The sequence below is a fragment of the Culex pipiens genome, chromosome 3, assembly GCF_016801865.2.
Source record: "Culex pipiens pallens isolate TS chromosome 3, TS_CPP_V2, whole genome shotgun sequence".
In the NCBI taxonomy this organism is placed as follows: Eukaryota; Metazoa; Arthropoda; class Insecta; order Diptera; family Culicidae; genus Culex; species Culex pipiens.
This window is the reverse complement of record NC_068939.1, coordinates 95231970-95246547: the sequence shown is the minus strand read 5'-3', so window position 1 is coordinate 95246547 and position 14578 is coordinate 95231970. Positions and strand designations below refer to the sequence as shown.

The 14578-nt window shown below is 37.2% G+C and overlaps 1 protein-coding gene across 17 annotated transcripts in view; it reads left to right on the top strand.

Moving 5' to 3' along the window:
- The window catches only part of LOC120422695 (CUGBP Elav-like family member 4), a 948890-nt gene that overhangs the window by 787894 nt on the left and 146418 nt on the right, over window positions 1-14578 (top strand). The window contains exon 1 of one of the 17 annotated variants that reach the window (XM_052710121.1): window positions 1039-1681. The exons of the other annotated variants lie outside the window; for them this stretch is intronic. The gene's annotated coding sequence lies outside the window, so the exon portion shown is untranslated. Of the gene's footprint in view, window positions 1-1038; window positions 1682-14578 lie in introns of those variants that run through there. 17 annotated transcript variants of the gene reach the window in all.

Below are 14578 nucleotides of genomic sequence, written 5' to 3'. Positions count from 1 at the left end.
TAATTTAGATAAATATAATTTCATATTAGAGAAGTACCCATGTGTTACAATCTGTAGATCAATTAAAACATATTAAAAGTACATAAGGATTCTTAAGGTGTGTATGCAACAGTATTCCTACAGGGTTTTAAACAAAACATGACCCCAATTAAATCAAATTGGGATTAATTTACACTCATTGACTCACATTTCTTACTTAACATTTGAATTTACAATCATTTGGTCTTTCAAGAACATCAGAGGCACTTTTTGAAATCCAAATGATTGATCACAAACACTCTTACAAATACAATGTAGAGTACCGTCATCTGGGGCGAATCGGGACTACTGTCTGAATAGAGACAGCAGTTTTTAGAGCACTTAAATGCTGGAAATTTTGAAACCGATGCACTACTGTTGTGCATCTGGGTCGATTCTATCAGAAACTAATCCAAAATTTCAAAATACTAAAGAGACTAAAACTAAAACCGATTTGCCAGAGATGACGGTATTCTTAAATTAAGGGAAATTTCATTGAAAACTATGCGTTTATTCTAAAAATTCTCGTTGTTTCCCTGAAATCTACTACAACATAATAAATTTTTCACGAACATCGAATTTTTAAGAACATCTTTAATGTAACCTAATAACTCACATGATGTTCTCGTTATTGATCTGAAGTCACAAAAAAAACTTGTCATCAATTTATTGAACACTTTTCAGCCTTATCAAATACCATAAAAGAGTTTATAACCAGCAAACTTTGCAAACAAACAGTTTCATTTCATTAAGCAAACTCTTATTTTCCTCCTTTTCTTTCTTTCTTTTCTTTTCTTTCTTGGACTGCCCCTTCTGTGCCGCGAAACAAAACTATTTGAACTATAAACGCACACACATACAAAACAAACCTGACAATCACTTAACAAACAAGCACAGAAGTCGTCTCAATCGCGATGAAGTCGATGTTTTCGCAACAATTTGTCGTTGCACCACAACAACAGCAGCAACAACAGCAACAACAACAACAGTCGACATCGGCAGCGTGTTAGAACAAGTTTCGTTAACAAGGGACAGTTGAGCAAAGGGTTAGGCTTCGAAAGCGAAAGAGAAGAGAACAAATTGGGACATTTAAAAACAAAAAAAACTTTAAAATCAACAAAGTGAAAGCCGGCGTGAAACAGTAGAGCTTTAAAGCAAGTGTGATATCTAGGAAATAGGAAAATAAGCATTTTTAGGGACAAAATCAGCCTAGCCAAACAAAGCAAACCGTAGCAAAAACAAACAAAACCAATTGTTCTGCACAATATCAGCAAACATCAACTGCAAAGAAAGTTAGAACCGCTGGGACGACAAACGTACTGAGAGAGAAAGAGCGAGCAACATAGGGAATTAGGAGTAGCCAATTTTTCGACGCAACGTAAGCCAATTCTTGAACTTCAGGACTTTATACAAGCTAACACCCCCCACTCCCCATTTTCCCCGTTCAAAACAAAAAGAAGAAAAACACACACACACACACACTAACAAAAAAAATCAAGAGAGCGAAGAAAAACATCGCGTGCAATCACAAGAAGAAGAAGAGTCGCACAAAAACGAAAGTGATTCACGTTTGTGGATTTGTGCCGTTCATCACAGCACAGAGTCGACGACGACGACCACGACTCAGGCGAAAGGGTCTGACGGAAACAAAGAGGCTTCGGAAGTAAGCACAAGACTTTTCCATCACAACAGCAGCAACAACAACAACAACGAGAGCAGCATCAGTTTTCAGAGTGATGGGATTGAGGTTGAGAAAGGCGTTTGATTGCGAGTGATTTGAAGAAATTCCAACCCAAAATGCAAAAAATTGAGGATAACATTGATTTTTGAGCGTAACATTTCAAACGGGCGCATTGAAAGATGTTAAAAGCAGTGCGAATCTTCTTCGACCTTTTTAAATTTTTTGTTTGAAATGTGACATTACCGTAGTAAATTTTCAATAGGGTTCATCCCATTTGAACTCAACGTGAACTGTCACTAGAGCAAGTGAGATAGACTGTTTGTTTACTGCGAATTCCTTTATAACAGCGATTGGCAGATGATCTCTCCAAATTACATTATCCCTCTTCTTGTTTACGTCCAAGGCCATGTATGTAAACAAACAGTCTATCCCGCATGCTATAGTGACAGTTCACATTGAGTTTGAGTGAAATTGGAAGATGTTGACATCTAGTTGTGATTACAAACACCTCTTCAAAGACACTTGACTTAGTCAAAACAATGCCAATGTGGATAAGTAAACAAACAATCTATCCTGTTGATGTTAACATTGAGAGCAGAACAGACTGCGTGTTTACAAATAAACCTTGGTCCTTTTACTTTGTTTTGCTTGAAGTGACACATTGGTCATGCAACCGGATCATAATATTTACAATTTATGACAGTTTTGAAGGTGTTAATTTTCAGAGAGTAAATGAATCGGGAAACCACCTGTCAAAAGACAGATAGTGGCAAATGTGAAACAAGTCCCTTTCCTCATCAAATGCTTAATTAAGTTGTTTGACTTTTTTCAAACTTTTTTTTAACCTAATAAATGAATCTTTAAATTCTAAAAGTAGTATACACTCAACCTGGTTTCTTTTTCGTTTGACACTTTTTTAATTTGTACCCCGTTGGTTAGTCAAAGTCAAACTAAAAAGTGACGAACTTTTAACAAGGCACTCACGCAAACTATCAAAGTGTTTGGTAGTGTGTGTGTAAAAAACGTGTAAAAGGGGTGTCAAATTAAAAAGAAACCCCGTTCGTTTGACAACAGTTGGTGTCAAACCATCGGGGTTTGAGTGTATCTTGTTTCATTCTCTTCTTACAAAATCCACTCAAAAACTTCTCCAACGTGGCAACCGGAAGGGGCGAGCCCCCCAAATTGAAAAGCCATAATTTATGGCCGTAAATTACAAACCAACTGGGACCTGGAAGGGGAGTGTGATTTCTCAGGACACCGCCTCTTCCTCCCAGGGCCCTCAACATTGCCAAAAATCAACCCCGAAAACCTCACCATGAAATTGCGTGGCGAACTGACCGAAAATTGCCACTTTGGTCCGTTTCCTCCCCTTCAGAGGAGACGTCCAGGAAAGCGATACTTACACAATAGTCGAAAATTTTAATATTCATTTAACGCCACCATGAATCGTGACTCAAATATTTCCTTCGGCTTCGAGGGCTCTCCCGAGAAACTTTTCCGTATCACATGGCCTGCCTGCGTGGAGAGGCGGAAAAGGAAAAAGGGCGCTCAACCCCCTTCAGGCGCCCCTTTTGAAGCGCCCTCTCACTCTGTTTCTACTGCTGCTGCTGCTGCTCTCACTCTCTGTTGTTGTTTTTCTTTCATTCGTTGTCGTAACCTTAAAGTGTCGTGCGTGATTTATATCTTACCTAAGGGTGTTGTACGTAATTATTTGGTAGTTTTTATTTTCTGTTTGTTTCGTTTTGTGTTTTTGTGTTTTTGTTGTTTCTGTTTCAGGATTTTTTCGATTTTTCTCTTACAAAATTTATTTCTTCGTTTCAATGGTTGTGCTCTTCTCAACAATCCTGAGAGGAGCAAGTCATTGTTTAAAGCATTTTCGAAACCACTTTCAGTTCCCAGTTACGGTAAAATCTTTTGTTTTCCGACTCACAATTTACTAGCGGCGTGTTTCGGCAGCTTTAGTTTCCCTTTTGGTTTCGCAACTCATCGCAGAACGGGGTGTCAAAATTCCCACGCAAAAATTCGTCCCACAATTCGGCAACACGGCAAATGTTCAAAATTCTGAAACCCAAAAACCAAACCCTTCTTGGCGTATCAGGACACACCTCTCTGAGAGCGAGTTCCAGAGCACACCCCCCCTCAGAATTTCACCCACTCTAGCTGTTTTCGTTTCCATGTGTGTGTGTGTTTGTGCGTGTCCGTGTCTTTTGATAATAATGTAATTACATTTTGTGGGCTCGTTTCTTGCGAGAAAATTGTAGGAAATCTCACGTTTACACTCATCAACTGTTCACAAACTACGATGCACATTTATCTTTTACTAAATCACATACTAAAAAACACATACTAAAAAAACGGTATTGAAATGAAAAACTAGATTTTTTAAACTCTTTCGACATTCAATCAACATTTATAAAAAATAAATTAATTAAAATAAATAACAGGGTAATTTTCCGCCAACTCACACAGCAGTTGCCCCGACCCCTCTTCGATTTAAGTGAAACTTTGTCCTAAGAGGTAACTTTTGTCCCTGATCTCGAATCCGAGGTCCGTTTTTTGATATCTCGTGACGGAGGGGCGGTACGACCCCTTCCATTTTTGAACATGCGAAAAAAGAGGTATTTTTCAATAATTTGCAGCCTGAAACGGTGATGAAATAGAAATATGAAAGGGACTTTTATGTAAAATTAGACGCCCGATTTGATGGCGTACTAAGAATTTTGAAAACACGTATTTTTCATCGAATAAAACACTAAAAAAGATTTAAAAATTCTCCCATTTTCCGTTACTCGACTGTAAAATTTTTTGGAACATGTCATTTATGGGAAATTTAATGTACTTTTTTAATCTACATTGACCCAGAAGGGTCATTTTTTCATTTAGAACAAAAATTTTCATTTTAAAATGTCGTGTTTTTTCTAACTTTGCAGGGTTTCTTTTTAGAGTGTAACAATTTTATACAAAGTTGTAGAGCAGACAATTACAAAAATTTTGATATATAGACATAAGGAGTTTGCTAATAAACATAACGTGTTATCGCGATTTTACGAAAAAAAGTTTTGAAAAAATTGGTCGTCATCGATCATGGCCGTTCATGGTCACCCGCGACAGACACGGACGACGAAATAAAGAGAAACGCAAAAAGTAACTTATTCAAAACTTTTTTTCGTAAAACCACGATAACTCGTGATGTTTATAAGCAAACCCCTTATGTCTACATATCAAAATTTTTGTAATTGTCTGTTCTACAACTTTGTAGAACATTGTTACACTCTAAAAAATAATGCTGCAAAGTTAGAAAAAAACACGAAATTTTAAAATGAAAAATTTTGTTCTAAATGATAAAATGACCCTTCTGGGTTAATGTAGATTCGAAAAGTACATTAAATTTCCCATAAAATGACATGTTCCAATTTTTTTTACAGTCGAGTAACGGAAAATGGGAGAATTTTTAAAACTTTTTAGTGTTTTTTTCGATGAAAAATACGTTTTTTTCGGAATTCTGAGTACGCCATCGATTCGGGTGTCTAATTTTACATAAAAGTCCCTTTGACACCAGATTTCTATCTCATCACCGTTTCAGACTGCAAATTATTGAAAAACACCTCTTTTTTCGCACGTTCAAAAATGGAAGGGGTTGTACCGCCCCTCCGTCACGAGATATCAAAAAACGGACCTCGGATTCGTGATCAGGGACAAAAGTTACCCCTTAGGACAAAGTTTCACGCAAATCGAAGAGGGGTCGGGGCAACTTTTCCCGATTTCGTGTGAGTTGGTAGAGAATTACCCAACAACCTTTGCGAAAATAAAAATAAAACTTGGAAAATTAACCTCTGTCAGCGCAGTTACTTACATGGTAAGTGATAAGGCGAAATTATTTTAATTAAACATTTTTTTAAATAATTTTTCCGACATTATACAAATTTTGAATTTTAAACCTCAAATTGGAAATAGTTCTGGAAATAGAAATCTCTATTTTTTTGAATTAATAATAATTCAATACTCATATTTTCTTAAATTAATTCATTATTATTGTCATCTTTTAAAGCATTGTGTGATACAAGGTGTTTAATATATTAAAGTTTATGTTATGACTTTACTCCCTTCAAGTCAGACTAAGGCCAAGGGACCAAATCTTTGTTTTGAAATAATCTTAAATTCATAAAAAAAATTCTATAGTTTACTCAATTTACATACTAAAGTTTATAATTATGTTTCGATAAGTTATTGGAAAATCGTCCATATATTGCAAAAAATTACACTTTTCAGTACAATATGCTTTTCAATAACCACAGTTTTATAAATTAAAAATAATTTATTGAATGGAAATGCCTAAGATTATGTAACTGTATCCTTAATTTCGTTTTTTGTTCACCATTACGTCAGGTCGTCCGGTAAATTTGAAAAAAACGAAGAAATTAAAACCAACATTTCAAAAGAGAGCAGTTCTCTAGGATTTCGGTCATTCGATTTTTTTTGTATTTTTTAATCCGACTGAAACTTTTTTGGTGCCTTCGGTATGCCCAAAGAAGCCATTTTGCATCATTAGTTTGTCCATATAATTTTCCATACAAATTCGGCAGCTGTCCATACAAAAATGATGTATGAAAATTCAAAAATCTGTATCTTTTGAAGGAATTTTTTGATCGATTTGGTGTCTTCGGCAAAGTTGTAGGTATGGATACGGACTACACTGGAAAAAAATAATACACGGTAAAAAAAATTTGGTGATTTTTTTATTTAACTTTTTATCACTAAAACTTGATTTACAAAAAAACACTATTTTTAATTTTTTTTATTTTTTGATATGTTTTAGAAGGCATAAAATGCCAACTTTTCAGAAATTTCCAGGTTGTGCAAAAAATCACTGACCGAGTTATGAATTTTTTAATCAATACTGATTTTTTCAAAAAATCGAAATTTTGGTCGTAAAAATTTTTCAACTTCATTTTTCGATGTAAAATCAAATTTGCAATCAAAAAGTACTGTACTGAAATTTTGATAAAGTGCACCGTTTTCAAGTTAAAGCCATATTTAAGTGACTTTTTTGAAAATAGTCGCAGTTTTTCATTTTTTTAAATTAGTGCACATGTTTGCCCAGTTTTGAAAAAAATATTTTTGAAAAGCTGAGAAAATTCTCTATATTTTGCTTATTTGGACTTTGTTGATACGACCTTTAGTTGCTGAGATATTGCAATGCAAAGGTTTAAAAACAGGAAAATTGATGTTTTCTAAGTTTCACCCAAACAACCCACCATTTTCTATCGTCAATATCTCAGCAACTAATGGTCCGATTTGCAATGGTAATTTATGAAACATTTGTGAAATTTTCCGATCTCTTCGAAAAAAATATTTTTGGAATTTTCAAATCAAGACTAACATTTCACAATGGCCAAACATTCAATATTACGCCCTTTTAAAATGTTTGTCTTGATTTGAAAATTCCAAAAATATTTTTTTCGAAAAGATCGGAAAATTTCACAATTGTTTCATATATTAACATTGAAAATCGGACCATTAGTTGCTGAGATATTGACGATAGAAAATGGTGGGTTGTTTGGGTGAAACTTAGAAAACATCAATTTTCCTGTTTTTAAACCTTTGCATTGCAATATCTCAGCAACTAAAGGTCGTATCAACATAGTCCGAATAAGCAAAATATAGAGAATTTTCTCAGCTTTTCAAAAATATTTTTTTCAAAACTGGGCAAACATGTGCACTAATTTAAAAAAATGAAAAACTGCGACTATTTTCAAAAAAGTCACTTAAATATGGCTATAACTTGAAAACGGTGCACTTTATCAAAATTTTAGTAAAGTACTTTTTGATTGCAAATTTGATTTTACATCGAAAAATGAAGTTGAAAAATTTTTACGACCAAAATTTCGATTTTTTGAAAAAATCAGTATTGATTAAAAAATTCATAACTCGGTCAGTGATTTTTTGCACAACCTGGAAATTTCTGAAAAGTTGGCATTTTATGTCTTCTAAAACATATCAAAAAATAAAAAAAATTAATAATAGTGTTTTTTTGTAAATCAAGTTTTAGTGATAAAAAGTTAAATAAAAAAATCACCAAATTTTTTTTTACCGTGTATTATTTTTTCCAGTGTAGTCCGTATCCATACCTACAACTTTGCCGAAGACACCAAATCGATCAAAAAATTCCTTCAAAAGATACAGATTTTTGAATTTTCATACATCATTTTTGTATGGACAGCTGCCGAATTTGTATGGAAAATTATATGGACAAACTAATGATGCAAAATGGCTTCTTTGGGCATACCGAAGGCACCAAAAAAGTTTCAGCCGGATTAAAAAATACAAAAATTAAAATTGAAGAAAAAAGACCGATTTCGTAGAGAATTGCTCAAGAGCGAATGATTGAATTTAGACATGTTAGTTATGAATGTGAAATTTTTAAAATATTTTTAATATTTTTAATACTTTTGAAGAAATCACAACATTTTAAAAATCTTCAATTTTGTAAAATTTTGCTTAATGAAGAACCATTATTTACTGAGATCTTCGACAATCTTTTAGGAAATTCGTAGAACTTTTGGAAATTGATATTACATACACTTTTTTTTCAAATATTTTTGTTAAGTACTTTTCGATCACATAATTGATTTCACATTATAAATTGAAGCTCGAAAATAATTATGTGAAATTTTACTTTATTTACAGCTTTTTTTTATCTTTGGCACGAAAGCTGTGCGTTTTTTCCTAAAAAAAAAAATCAATAAATGCTAATTCAAGCTAAGTTTTTTTTAAATAGTTCTCATCAATACCTATAACTAAGGCTACCAACTGTACGGATTTTTCCTTACCGTACGGATTTTCGACCTTCTCCGCGGATTTTTAACAGGCCGGAATTTGTGTACGGATTTTTTCGCATAATACGGATTTGTACGGAATTTTAACAACTTTTCAAAAATTTCATTGCTTTTTTGATTGGGCCAAAGCTTTCTCTAATTAGATATTTTTATTTTACTGTCAGTTTGATTTTAAAAGGATAACTTGCATAATTTTCCGGGTTTTCCGCAGTTCAAACTTGATTGTCAATGATTGTTCTTTTCAAAATCCTTACAAAACATATTTATTAAATTAAAGATCAAATTTTGGCTTGAGAAAAACTTGTGTTGTGCTTGTATTTATAGGATCTCTAGAAAAAATTTCGTGAAAACACTAACAGCGATATTATTTGTAAAAGCAAACTTGACATTTCGTAAACTTTTAAACGTTTAACAAAAATATTTTTAATTCCCAAATTCCTTGACAGTTTTTGTTAAACCATGGTGTCATATCGGTAATGTACACTCAACCCCCGGTGGTTGGTCACTTTTTCGTTTGACACTTTTTTAGTTTGTACCCCGTTGGTTGGTCAAAGTCAAACTAAAAAGTGACGAACTGTCACTTTTTACACGGCGCTCGCGCACACTATCAAAACCAACGTTTGGTAGTGTGTGTGAACTCCGTCTAAAAGGGGTGTCAAACTAAAAAGTGACCCCGTTCGTTTGAAAACAGCTGGTGTCAAACCATCGGGGTTTGAGTGTAAACGGATTTTGGCTCAGCAAGAGTTGGTAGCCTTACCTATAACTTTGCCGAAGACACTTAATCGATAAAAAAATTTCTTCAAAAGATAATGAATTTCGAATTTTTATATACCATTTTTTAACGACAGCTGCCAAAATTGTATGAAGCCTTGTATGAGTGACACAAAACAGGAAAAAAATAAAAATGCATCAAATTGGCCTATTTCGAGAGAATTATTTAGGTTGCCTGTCATGTTTTATCAGTACCATTCAATAACATTTGAAATACATTTTTCAATTTGAATGTTGTTTAACTTGTTACAAAATAACTTTTTTAATTTAACAATGCAGTTTTATTGTGTTCTTTTGTTGATTTCTCGTCACAAACTGTAATAGTTGGATTCCTTGAAGGTGCCAAAATTAACTTGTTCAGTTTATTTCCAGACAGTACTAATCATAACGAATATTGGGTATGATGGTTCAATTTAAAAAGGGCGTCTCCTTGAATACCTTCTATGAAATGAAAATTTAGTGGAGGTGTTTAATTTCTTAGAATAATTGAATAGCATTTATACCACCATTTAATAAATTTAATCCTGTCTGCGAATGAAATAAAATTATATTCGTTTTTAGTGAGTACAAATTCCAAATTCTTAAAGTTTTGTATCCAGAGACTTTCAAATAGAAAAGTTGCAACCGTTAAGATTAACGAGCCAATTTTCATCATTCGTCCCTCGAGAGACCTTTTTCTCTGCGAATGATGTGCCGAAACCGTCAATGAGCAGTCTAATTATTAATCCAGCTTAGAATTATCTCCATTTATAACACCTTCCACGCAGTTTCCTGCCAGCATCAGAAGCCTCCCCGCTCACCATCACGAAATAAGCACACTTGAAAAATATTTATATTACGATCGTCCCTCCGGTCCATTACCATCTCTCCTCACCGTTCCGGAGGCTTACCTGCCCACCTTAATACGCACATGATGTGCATGCTTTATTCATAATTTTTCCCTGTGCCCGCACACAATCCGGCTGGCGTCGTCCATTCAAAAGGGACCAAACAGGGAGTGCGTGAGTGAATGTGTGCGTGCGACCTGGAAAAGCCTCGGAAAATCATAACCGTTACGACCCAGGCTGGGGAAAAAAATACCATAGTCAATGATTATCTTCGCACTCCAGGTTGGCGTCCCCTCCCCTCGGTAATCCGCTGTTTATTTTCGCAAGCGATTTTTCCTCCAAACTCCCTGACCCGCACTTAAGCTCCCTTCCCCCGTTCCGGGGGAAGCCAAGAACCCTCTTATTAAATTTATATGTAAATTAAAATATTTCGCACAAATTCAATCTCTCCCGTGAGTCGCGTGGAACAACGCACGTTTTCGGAAAATGCTTTTCCCCCCATTTTCGTCTGCTTAAACCACTCCAGGAGCAACCGAAAAAAAAGGACAATCTTCCTAATGGCGACCGGGGACAGGAATGCCGCCGTTTTCTTCATTCAATTTTTATTAGCATTCCTCCGTATCGGTTTCGGCTTTTCTCTTTAAGGGAAAGCAGCCCTCGAAAAAGAATCAGGCAAAAGTGTAGGTAATTAGATGATTTAATGTTGGCCCTCAACTTCAACGAAAAATTCAAATTTGTGCCCTCCCCTCAGCCAAAAACAACCGGGGGGAAAAGTTTGACCTAGAAATTTTCCCCGGGAAATGGGTCCAATTAGGCGGTTTCGCGTGCGCGCGGGGATTGGTGGCTCTTCAAAAGAGCCATGACGTCATTTTTTGGTGCTAAGCTCGAAGAGGGTCCACTTTAATTGGACGGGCAAAGTTCGCCGTGGCAGGCTGAAAGCAGATGCTTAGTGCTTTTCGATGGCTGACGCTGGCAGAGGTTGTTCTTTTGATGTACTTGAGGGAGTTTTGTTTCGAGGGCTAATAATTTCTCTTGTAATTATGGTGCTTGTGAGATGAAATCAATAGCTGTTTGAGATGCTTGAAATTCGAAGATTAAAAAAATGGTCTTAACAGTTATACTCAAAAAACAAAAAAATATCAAAATAGTTCATCCTCACCAAACTCGTTAATCATTCGCCAATTCTCTCAACACCAGAAAAAAAAACTCAATCCATTCCCTTCAAGTTCAGTCCCCCTTTCTCCTGCACAACCACCAGCTGTCACTGTTGCTGATTTGCAGAAAGTTCCACCCTCACCTCGAAGATATCTTAAGAAAAACTTCCAACCATTCGCTCAGTCATCATGTAATTAGGATAATTTATGGCCTCACCGTCGATTGTTCCGTCTTGTTGGGCGCGAAATGGACTGAAAGCTCCTCCAGCCCTTTTCCGAACCATTTCTTCTGTGGGTGTGATTGAGCTCGTAATTACTCGTGCAAACCTTGTCGTCCCAAGCCGAAACCTGCTAAGCTTCAAAACTTTACCGTTGACCATCAGCATCCCAGCGGGGATCCTCGCCAAAGTAATTTGCTCCCAAAAGCCACCAAGGTCCACTTCGGAACCACCGCCCATAAAACTCAAATTATGTCAGGCCGCAAAACCGCGCCATGTACCGGACAGTTCCCTACGGGTGGGAGCTGGAAAAACCCCAACAACAACCCCCTTCTCGTCGGGGGAGGGGTTTTCCAGGCCGGAAACAAAGCGCAAGAGACCACGCCAGCGAGCGAGCGAGCTCATTAATTTTATCTGTCGCCTCATTACCCTCGTAAGTCAAACAAACTTTGTCAGCATCTTCAGCTCGTTACGGGCCCCAGCCTAATTCCCGCGCCCAAGAGTCCAGCGTGGCCACCGGGGCGTCGTTAGCCGCAAATGGCCGCTCCACTCCCTCCGACGTTCAGCGTCGACGAGTTGATTTATCAAAATTAATTGTGAAAATTTCGAAATAAATGTCACCCTCGGAATTGGAGTACGAATTCCGAAATCGATTCTTTTCTCGTTTTTTTTTTTATGGGGGGAAAGACTTTCATCACGTCAGAGCTTTCGACACTCGGCGCGGGACAAACGGAATGTAATTAACGAGATTAGATTCGTTGAAAAGGATCAGGGGTGGGGTGGGGGGCGAGGGGGCTATAAATTAGACATAATGATCCAAATTATATCTAATGGCTATATAATCCAATTCCGAGCGGGAAAAACATGGCGCTCCGGAACCGGGGGTGACTTTTTTACGGGCTCCCTGATCTTCGCTGATTGGTGCGGAAATAATTGAGCTTTGCGAGGAATCGATTTGGGATGAAGGATCGATACTGCCTCAATTTATGGGCCACATTGCCCGTTTAAATTAACCTAACTCATAAAACAGATTCTTCAGCGAGGATTTCATAAACAAAGGGACTTTTGACTAAAAATTTCCACACAAAAATCTGAAAACAGACTTTTGAAACTTGTTTTGGTAACCTCACAAAAAATGTCACGAATAACCACACAAAGTAGACGCAAAAATAGAACTAACGCCCAAACGACAGCACAAAGTAGACAGAAAAATAGATCAAAACGTCTATTTACAACTTCACTGTCAACGAATGACCGCACAAAGGAGACGAGAAAACAGACCTAACGCACGAATGACCGCATAAAGCAGACAGAAAAACAGATCCAAACGTATTGTGATAACTTCACTGCCAACGGATGAACGCACAAAAACAGATCAAAACGTCTTTTGACAACCTCACTGCCAACGAATGACCGCACAAAGCAGTCGAGAAAAAAACGTACGAATAACTGCACAAAGCAGACCAAAAGAAAAACATATCAAAACGTCTTTTGACAACTTCACTGCCAAAGCAGACCAAAATAAACAGATCAAAACGTCTTTTGACAACCTCACTGCCAACGAATGACCGCATAAAGCAGTCGAGAAAACAGATCTAACACACGAATAACTGCACAAAGCAGGCCAAAAAAACAGATCGAAACGTCTTTTGACGGCTTCACTGCCAACGAATGACCGCACAAAGCAGATGTAAACAACAGATCAAAACGTCTTTTGACAACTTCCCTGCCAGCTAATGACAGCACAAAGCAGACAAGAAAACAGACCTAACGCACGAATGACCGCACAAATCAGACGTAAACAACAGATCAAAACGTCTTTTGACAACTTCCCAGCCAGCTAATGACAGCACATAGCAGACAAGAAAACAAACCTAACGCACGAATGACCGCAGAAAAAAATATCAAAACATCTTTTGACAACCTCACTGCAAGCGAATGACCGCACAAAGCAGACGGAAAAACTTACAGTCGCAATAGTCGCACAAATCAGACAAAATATAGAAAAATAGTGTAAAATATTTCTTCTTTTAACAAAATAGATGATAAAATACGCAACATTTCCTACATTTTTCAACAAGTTTCAGAAGTCAACGAGCCATTCTCCCTTTCAAAGTTAATCTAATAAGGCTAAAGAATCTTTTCTACCCCCCATGAAAGAATTCCAAAGAAGCAGACACCAAAAGACCTTCTCGTTCAACTCCGGGAACTCTTATCCTCCCAGTTGCAAGTTGATCATCCCCGCTCGAAGGTGTACGATGTCTTCCGGTTGGGTGCACTCTTTGATGCACTTTTAATAGTTTGTCCTTGTCCTGGACCAAAACCCGTGAAGACGAAGCTGTCCCTAATAGCTAGCGCAAACTGAGTTAGCCAAAACGCTCACGTTCGTCGGTTGAAGATTCCTCGCCGCCGGAGTAGTTTAAAATTCCTTTCGAGATTCGCCACAACCTTTCCATGTAGGTTTAGGCAAGCCACGTCTGCCCTGGCCACGTGTCGACGACGTCGTCGAAGACAGAGGCGCCAAAAATCGGGGAAAATTATTTTTGATTAGCATAGAAATTCGCTGGTGAAGACGCTGACGAGAGGGGGGAGAGACTAAACAAAGAAATTTTCCGGGTGATTTGGCTCCTATGATGATGGCGAGCAATGGGGACGAGATAACGTGGCCAACGAGAGGTTTCGAGCGGGAGGGGAGGTTGAAGATTCTTTACGAGTCTTTGTTTGCACTTCCGGAGCGGTGGCGTTGTTCTTTGTCGAGGATGGCCTGTTGCCGTTCAAGGCCATGTGTCCTTTATGGTTCACTTTGACGAGGGGGGTGCCACTTGGTGACAGACGGCGCGAGGGGCATCTTTACTTTGTTTCGAGGGTCGTTGGGTTCAGGATTGAGTAATTTGTGAATTATGACGGAAATGCGTCGATTTGGATGTGGTTGAGGTTGTCCAGAAGTCTTGGAAGTATTGTATGGAAAAGTCGCTATTCATTACCTGAGATCTAGCATTGCCAGTTTAACTCAGATTGAGTTGCACTATTCTACAAAGTTGTTTTTTTTAATCTCTTTAAGTTTCTTCAAACG